Raw genomic sequence first — 9,719 nt, forward strand, 5'->3', positions numbered from 1 at the left:
AAAGTAACTTCTGATGGAATATCATACCAAATAACCAAATTCAGATCAGATGGACAATGTGTATCGTAGTTAACAGTTTTTGTATGAAAAGTAACTTCTGATGGAATATCATACCAAATAACCAAATTCAGATCGAATGGACAATGTGTATCGTAGTTAACAGTTTTTGTATGAAAAGTAACTTCTGATGGAATATCATACCAAATAACCAAATTCAGATCGAATGGACAATGTGTATCGTAGTTAACAGTTTTTGTATGAAAAGTAACTTCTGGTGGAATATCATACCAAATAACCAAATTCAGATCAGATGGACAATGTGTATCGTAGTTAACAGTTTTTGTATGAAAAGTAACTTCTGGTGGAATATCATACCAAATAACCAAATTCAGATCAGATGGACAATGTGTATCGTAGTTAACAGTTTTTGTATGAAAAGTAACTTCTGATGGAATATCATACCAAATAACCAAATTCAGATCAGATGGACAATGTGTATCGTAGTTAACAGTTTTTGTATGAAAAGTAACTTCTGATGGAATATCATACCAAATAACCAAATTCAGATCAGATGGACAATGTGTATCGTAGTTAACAGTTTTTGTATGAAAAGTAACTTCTGATGGAATATCATACCAAATAACCAAATTCAGATCGAATGGACAATGTGTATCGTAGTTAACAGTTTTTGTATGAAAAGTAACTTCTGATGGAATATCATACCAAATAACCAAATTCAGATTGGATGGACAATGTGTATCGAAGTTAGCAGTTTTTGTATGAAAAGTAACTTCTGGTGGAATATCATACCAAATAACCAAATTCAGATCAGATGGACAATGTGTATCGTAGTTAACAGTTTTTGTATGAAAAGTAACTTCTGATGGAATATCATACCAAATAACCAAATTCAGATCGAATGGACAATGTGTATCGAAGTTAACAGTTTTTGTATGAAAAGTAACTTCTGGTGGAATTTCATACCAAATAACCAAATTCAGATCGAATGGACAATGTGTATCGTAGTTAACAGTTTTTGTATGAAAAGTAACTTCTGATGGAATATCATACCAAATAACCAAATTCAGATTGGATGGACAATGTGTATCGAAGTTAGCAGTTTTTGTATGAAAAGTAACTTCTGGTGGAATATCATACCAAATAACCAAATTCAGAACGGATGGACAATGTGTATCGGAGTTAATAGTTTATGTATGAAAAGTAACTTCTGGTGGAATATCATACCAAATAACCAAATTCAGAACGGATGGACAATGTGTATCGTAGTTAACAGTTTTTGTATGAAAAGTAACTTCTGGTGGAATATCATACCAAATAACCAAATTCAGATCAGATGGACAATGTGTATCGTAGTTAACAGTTTTTGTATGAAAAGTAACTTCTGGTGGAATATCATACCAAATAACCAAATTCAGATCGAATGGACAATGTGTATCGAAGTTAGCAGTTTTTGTATGAAAAGTAACTTCTGGTGGAATATCATACCAAATAACCAAATTCAGAACGGATGGACAATGTGTATCGTAGTTAACAGTTTTTGTATGAAAAGTAACTTCTGATGGAACATCATACCAAATAACCAAATTCAGAACGGATGGACAATGTGTATCGTAGTTAACAGTTTTTGTATGAAAAGTAACTTCTGGTGGAATATCATACCAAATAACCAAATTCAGTTCGGATGGACAATGTGTATAGTTGTTAACAGTTTTTGTATGAAAAGTAACTTCTGGTGGAATATCATACCAAATAACCAAATTCAGAACGGATGGACAATGTGTATCGAAGTTAACAGTTTTTGTATGAAAAGTAACTTCTGGTGGAATATCATACCAAATAACCGAATTCAGATCGAATGGACAATGTGTATCGAAGTTAGCAGTTTTTGTATGAAAAGTAACTTCTGGTGGAATATCATACCAAATAACCAAATTCAGTTCGGATGGACAATGTGTATCGTAGTTAACAGTTTTTGTATGAAAAGTAACTTCTGATGGAATATCATACCAAATAACCAAATTCAGATCGGATGGACAATGTGTATCGTAGTTAAGTGTTTTTGTATGAAAAGTAACTTCTGATGGAATATCATACCAAATAACCAAATTCAGTTCGGATGGACAATGTGTATCGAAGTTAACAGTTTTTGTATGAAAAGTAACTTCTGGTGGAATATCATACCAAATAACCAAATTCAGATCGAATGGACAATGTGTATCGAAGTTAGCAGTTTTTGTATGAAAAGTAACTTCTGGTGGAATATCATACCAAATAACCAAATTCAGAACGGATGGACAATGTGTATCGTAGTTAACAGTTTTTGTATGAAAAGTAACTTCTGATGGAACATCATACCAAATAACCAAATTCAGAACGGATGGACAATGTGTATCGTAGTTAACAGTTTTTGTATGAAAAGTAACTTCTGGTGGAATATCATACCAAATAACCAAATTCAGTTCGGATGGACAATGTGTATAGTTGTTAACAGTTTTTGTATGAAAAGTAACTTCTGGTGGAATATCATACCAAATAACCAAATTCAGAACGGATGGACAATGTGTATCGAAGTTAACAGTTTTTGTATGAAAAGTAACTTCTGGTGGAATATCATACCAAATAACCGAATTCAGATCGAATGGACAATGTGTATCGAAGTTAGCAGTTTTTGTATGAAAAGTAACTTCTGGTGGAATATCATACCAAATAACCAAATTCAGAACGGATGGACAATGTGTATCGAAGCTAGTAGTTTTTGTATGAAAAGTAACTTCTGGTGGAATATCATACCAAATAACCAAATTCAGAACGGATGGACAATGTGTATCGTAGTTAGTAGTTTTTGTATGAAAAGTAACTTCTGGTGGAATATCATACCAAATAACCAAATTCAGTTCGGATGGACAATGTGTATCGTAGTTAGTAGTTTTTGTATGAAAAGTAACTTCTGGTGGAATATCATACCAAATAACCAAATTCAGAACGGATGGACAATGTGTATCGTAGTTAGCAGTTTTTGTATGAAAAGTAACTTCTGGTGGAATATCATACCAAATAACCAAATTCAGAACGGATGGACAATGTGTATCGTAGTTAGTAGTTTTTGTATGAAAAGTAACTTCTGGTGGAATATCATACCAAATAACCAAATTCAGAACGGATGGACAATGTGTATCGAAGTTAACAGTTTTTGTATGAAAAGTAACTTCTGGTGGAATATCATACCAAATAACCAAATTCAGAACGGATGGACAATGTGTATCGAAGTTAGTAGTTTTTGTATGAAAAGTAACTTCTGATGGAATATCATACCAAATAACCAAATTCAGAACGGATGGACAATGTGTATCGTAGTTAGTAGTTTTTGTATGAAAAGTAACTTCTGGTGGAATATCATACCAAATAACCAAATTCAGAACGGATGGACAATGTGTATCGAAGCTAGTAGTTTTTGTATGAAAAGTAACTTCTGGTGGAATATCATACCAAATAACCAAATTCAGAACGGATGGACAATGTGTATCGTAGTTAGTAGTTTTTGTATGAAAAGTAACTTCTGGTGGAATATCATACCAAATAACCAAATTCAGTTCGGATGGACAATGTGTATCGAAGTTAACAGTTTTTGTATGAAAAGTAACTTCTGGTGGAATATCATACCAAATAACCAAATTCAGAACGGATGGACAATGTGTATCGAAGTTAGTAGTTTTTGTATGAAAAGTAACTTCTGGTGGAATATCATACCAAATAACCAAATTCAGAACGGATGGACAATGTGTATCGTAGTTAGTAGTTTTTGTATGAAAAGTAACTTCTGGTGGAATATCATACCAAATAACCAAATTCAGAACGGATGGACAATGTGTATCGAAGTTAACAGTTTTTGTATGAAAAGTAACTTCTGGTGGAATATCATACCAAATAACCAAATTCAGAACGGATGGACAATGTGTATCGAAGTTAGTAGTTTTTGTATGAAAAGTAACTTCTGATGGAATATCATACCAAATAACCAAATTCAGAACGGATGGACAATGTGTATCGTAGTTAGTAGTTTTTGTATGAAAAGTAACTTCTGGTGGAATATCATACCAAATAACCAAATTCAGTTCGGATGGACAATGTGTATCGAAGTTAGCAGTTTTTGTATGAAAAGTAACTTCTGGTGGAATATCATACCAAATAACCAAATTCAGAACGGATGGACAATGTGTATCGTAGTTAGTAGTTTTTGTATGAAAAGTAACTTCTGGTGGAATATCATACCAAATAACCAAATTCAGAACGGATGGACAATGTGTATCGAAGTTAACAGTTTTTGTATGAAAAGTAACTTCTGGTGGAATATCATACCAAATAACCAAATTCAGAACGGATGGACAATGTGTATCGAAGTTAGTAGTTTTTGTATGAAAAGTAACTTCTGGTGGAATATCATACCAAATAACCAAATTCAGAACGGATGGACAATGTGTATCGAAGTTAATAGTTTTTGTATGAAAAGTAACTTCTGATGGAATATCAAACCAAATAACCAAATTCAGATCGAATGGACAATGTGTATCGTAGTTAGTAGTTTTTGTATGAAAAGTAACTTCTGGTGGAATATCATACCAAATAACCAAATTCAGAACGGATGGACAATGTGTATCGAAGTTAATAGTTTTTGTATGAAAAGTAACTTCTGGTGGAATATCATACCAAATAACCAAATTCAGAACGGATGGACAATGTGTATCGTAGTTAACAGTTTTTGTATGAAAAGTAACTTCTGATGGAATATCATACCAAATAACCAAATTCAGATCGAATGGACAATGTGTATCGAAGTTAACAGTTTTTGTATGAAAAGTAACTTCTGGTGGAATATCATACCAAATAACCAAATTCAGATCGAATGGACAATGTGTATCGAAGTTAACAGTTTTTGTATGAAAAGTAACTTCTGGTGGAATATCATACCAAATAACCAAATTCAGATCGGATGGACAATGTGTATCGAAGTTAACAGTTTTTGTATGAAAAGTAACTTCTGGTGGAATATCATACCAAATAACCAAATTCAGATCGAATGGACAATGTGTATCGTAGTTAACAGTTTTTGTATGAAAAGTAACTTCTGGTGGAATATCATACCAAATAACCAAATTCAGAACGGATGGACAATGTGTATCGAAGTTAACAGTTTTTGTATGAAAAGTAACTTCTGGTGGAATATCATACCAAATAACCAAATTCAGTTCGGATGGACAATGTGTATTGTAGTTAACAGTTTTTGTATGAAAAGTAACTTCTGATGGAATATCATACCAAATAACCAAATTCAGAACGGATGGACAATGTGTATCGAAGTTAATAGTTTTTGTATGAAAAGTAACTTCTGGTGGAATATCATACCAAATAACCAAATTCAGATCGAATGGACAATGTGTATCGAAGTTAACAGTTTTTGTATGAAAAGTAACTTCTGGTGGAATATCATACCAAATAACCAAATTCAGATCGAATGGACAATGTGTATCGTAGTTAACAGTTTTTGTATGAAAAGTAACTTCTGGTGGAATATCATACCAAATAACCAAATTCAGAACGGATGGACAATGTGTATCGTAGTTAACAGTTTTTGTATGAAAAGTAACTTCTGGTGGAATATCATACCAAATAACCAAATTCAGATCGAATGGACAATGTGTATCGAAGTTAACAGTTTTTGTATGAAAAGTAACTTCTGGTGGAATATCATACCAAATAACCAAATTCAGATCGAATGGACAATGTGTATCGAAGTTAACAGTTTTTGTATGAAAAGTAACTTCTGGTGGAATATCATACCAAATAACCAAATTCAGAACGGATGGACAATGTGTATCGTAGTTAACAGTTTTTGTATGAAAAGTAACTTCTGATGGAATATCGTACCAAATAACCAAATTCAGATCAGATGGACAATGTGTATCGTAGTTAACAGTTTTTGTATGAAAAGTAACTTCTGGTGGAATATCATACCAAATAACCAAATTCAGAACGGATGGACAATGTGTATCGAAGTTAATAGTTTTTGTATGAAAAGTAACTTCTGGTGGAATATCATACCAAATAACCAAATTCAGATCGAATGGACAATGTGTATCGAAGTTAACAGTTTTTGTATGAAAAGTAACTTCTGGTGGAATATCATACCAAATAACCAAATTCAGAACGGATGGACAATGTGTATCGTAGTTAACAGTTTTTGTATGAAAAGTAACTTCTGGTGGAATATCATACCAAATAACCAAATTCAGTTCGGATGGACAATGTGTATTGTAGTTAACAGTTTTTGTATGAAAAGTAACTTCTGATGGAATATCATACCAAATAACCAAATTCAGTTCGGATGGACAATGTGTATCGAAGTTAATAGTTTTTGTATGAAAAGTAACTTCTGGTGGAATATCATACCAAATAACCAAATTCAGTTCGGATGGACAATGTGTATCGTAGTTAACAGTTTTTGTATGAAAAGTAACTTCTGGTGGAATATCATACCAAATAACCAAATTCAGATCGGATGGACAATGTGTATCGAAGTTAACAGTTTTTGTATAAAAAGTAACTTCTGGTGGAATATCATACCAAATAACCAAATTCAGATCGAATGGACAATGTGTATCGAAGTTAACAGTTTTTGTATGAAAAGTAACTTCTGGTGGAATATCATACCAAATAACCAAATTCAGATCGAATGGACAATGTGTATCGAAGTTAACAGTTTTTGTATGAAAAGTAACTTCTGGTGGAATATCATACCAAATAACCAAATTCAGTTCGAATGGACAATGTGTATCGAAGTTAACAGTTTTTGTATGAAAAGTAACTTCTGGTGGAATATCATACCAAATAACCAAATTCAGTTCGGATGGACAATCTGTATCGAAGTTAACAGTTTTTGTATGAAAAGTAACTTCTGGTGGAATATCATACCAAATAACCAAATTCAGATCGGATGGACAATGTGTATCGAAGTTAACAGTTTTTGTATAAAAAGTAACTTCTGGTGGAATATCATACCAAATAACCAAATTCAGATTGGATGGACAATGTGTATCGAAGTTAACAGTTTTTGTATAAAAAGTAACTTCTGGTGGAATATCATACCAAATAACCAAATTCAGATTGGATGGACAATGTGTATCGAAGTTAACAGTTTTTGTATGAAAAGTAACTTCTGGTGGAATATCATACCAAATAACCAAATTCAGTTCGAATGGACAATGTGTATCGAAGTTAACAGTTTTTGTATGAAAAGTAACTTCTGGTGGAATATCATACCAAATAACCAAATTCAGATCGGATGGACAATGTGTATCGAAGTTAACAGTTTTTGTATAAAAAGTAACTTCTGGTGGAATATCATACCAAATAACCAAATTCAGATCGAATGGACAATGTGTATCGAAGTTAACAGTTTTTGTATGAAAAGTAACTTCTGGTGGAATATCATACCAAATAACCAAATTCAGATCGGATGGACAATGTGTATCGAAGTTAACAGTTTTTGTATAAAAAGTAACTTCTGGTGGAATATCATACCAAATAACCAAATTCAGATCGAATGGACAATGTGTATCGAAGTTAACAGTTTTTGTATGAAAAGTAACTTCTGGTGGAATATCATACCAAATAACCAAATTCAGATCGAATGGACAATGTGTATCGAAGTTAACAGTTTTTGTATGAAAAGTAACTTCTGGTGGAATATCATACCAAATAACCAAATTCAGTTCGAATGGACAATGTGTATCGAAGTTAACAGTTTTTGTATGAAAAGTAACTTCTGGTGGAATATCATACCAAATAACCAAATTCAGTTCGGATGGACAATCTGTATCGAAGTTAACAGTTTTTGTATGAAAAGTAACTTCTGGTGGAATATCATACCAAATAACCAAATTCAGATCGGATGGACAATGTGTATCGAAGTTAACAGTTTTTGTATAAAAAGTAACTTCTGGTGGAATATCATACCAAATAACCAAATTCAGATTGGATGGACAATGTGTATCGAAGTTAACAGTTTTTGTATGAAAAGTAACTTCTGGTGGAATATCATACCAAATAACCAAATTCAGTTCGAATGGACAATGTGTATCGAAGTTAACAGTTTTTGTATGAAAAGTAACTTCTGGTGGAATATCATACCAAATAACCAAATTCAGATCGGATGGACAATGTGTATCGAAGTTAACAGTTTTTGTATAAAAAGTAACTTCTGGTGGAATATCATACCAAATAACCAAATTCAGATCGAATGGACAATGTGTATCGAAGTTAACAGTTTTTGTATGAAAAGTAACTTCTGGTGGAATATCATACCAAATAACCAAATTCAGTTCGAATGGACAATGTGTATCGAAGTTAACAGTTTTTGTATGAAAAGTAACTTCTGGTGGAATATCATACCAAATAACCAAATTCAGTTCGAATGGACAATGTGTATCGTAGTTAACAGTTTTTGTATGAAAAGTAACTTCTGGTGGAATATCATACCAAATAACCAAATTCAGATCGAATGGACAATGTGTATCGAAGTTAACAGTTTTTGTATGAAAAGTAACTTCTGGTGGAACATCATACCAAATAACCAAATTCAGATCGGATGGACAATGTGTATCGAAGTTAACAGTTTTTGTATGAAAAGTAACTTCTGGTGGAATATCATACCAAATAACCAAATTCAGTTCGAATGGACAATGTGTATCGAAGTTAACAGTTTTTGTATGAAAAGTAACTTCTGGTGGAATATCATACCAAATAACCAAATTCAGATCGAATGGACAATGTGTATCGAAGTTAACAGTTTTTGTATGAAAAGTAACTTCTGGTGGAATATCATACCAAATAACCAAATTCAGATCGGATGGACAATGTGTATCGAAGTTAACAGTTTTTGTATAAAAAGTAACTTCTGGTGGAATATCATACCAAATAACCAAATTCAGATCGAATGGACAATGTGTATCGAAGTTAACAGTTTTTGTATGAAAAGTAACTTCTGGTGGAATATCATACCAAATAACCAAATTCAGTTCGAATGGACAATGTGTATCGAAGTTAACAGTTTTTGTATGAAAAGTAACTTCTGGTGGAACATCATACCAAATAACCAAATTCAGATCGGATGGACAATGTGTATCGTAGTTAACAGTTTTTGTATGAAAAGTAACTTCTGATGGAATATCATACCAAATAACCAAATTCAGAACGGATGGACAATGTGTATCGAAGTTAACAGTTTTTGTATAAAAAGTAACTTCTGGTGGAATATCATACCAAATAACCAAATTCAGATCGAATGGACAATGTGTATCGAAGTTAACAGTTTTTGTATGAAAAGTAACTTCTGGTGGAATATCATACCAAATAACCAAATTCAGATCGGATGGACAATGTGTATCGAAGTTAACAGTTTTTGTATGAAAAGTAACTTCTGGTGGAATATCATACCAAATAACCAAATTCAGTTCGAATGGACAATGTGTATCGTAGTTAACAGTTTTTGTATGAAAAGTAACTTCTGGTGGAATATCATACCAAATAACCAAATTCAGATCGAATGGACAATGTGTATCGAAGTTAACAGTTTTTGTATGAAAAGTAACTTCTGGTGGAATATCATACCAAATAACCAAATTCAGTTCGAATGGACAATGTGT

Source organism: Anopheles moucheti, unplaced genomic scaffold (assembly GCF_943734755.1).
Source record: "Anopheles moucheti unplaced genomic scaffold, idAnoMoucSN_F20_07 U1, whole genome shotgun sequence".
Classification (NCBI taxonomy): Eukaryota; Metazoa; Arthropoda; class Insecta; order Diptera; family Culicidae; genus Anopheles; species Anopheles moucheti.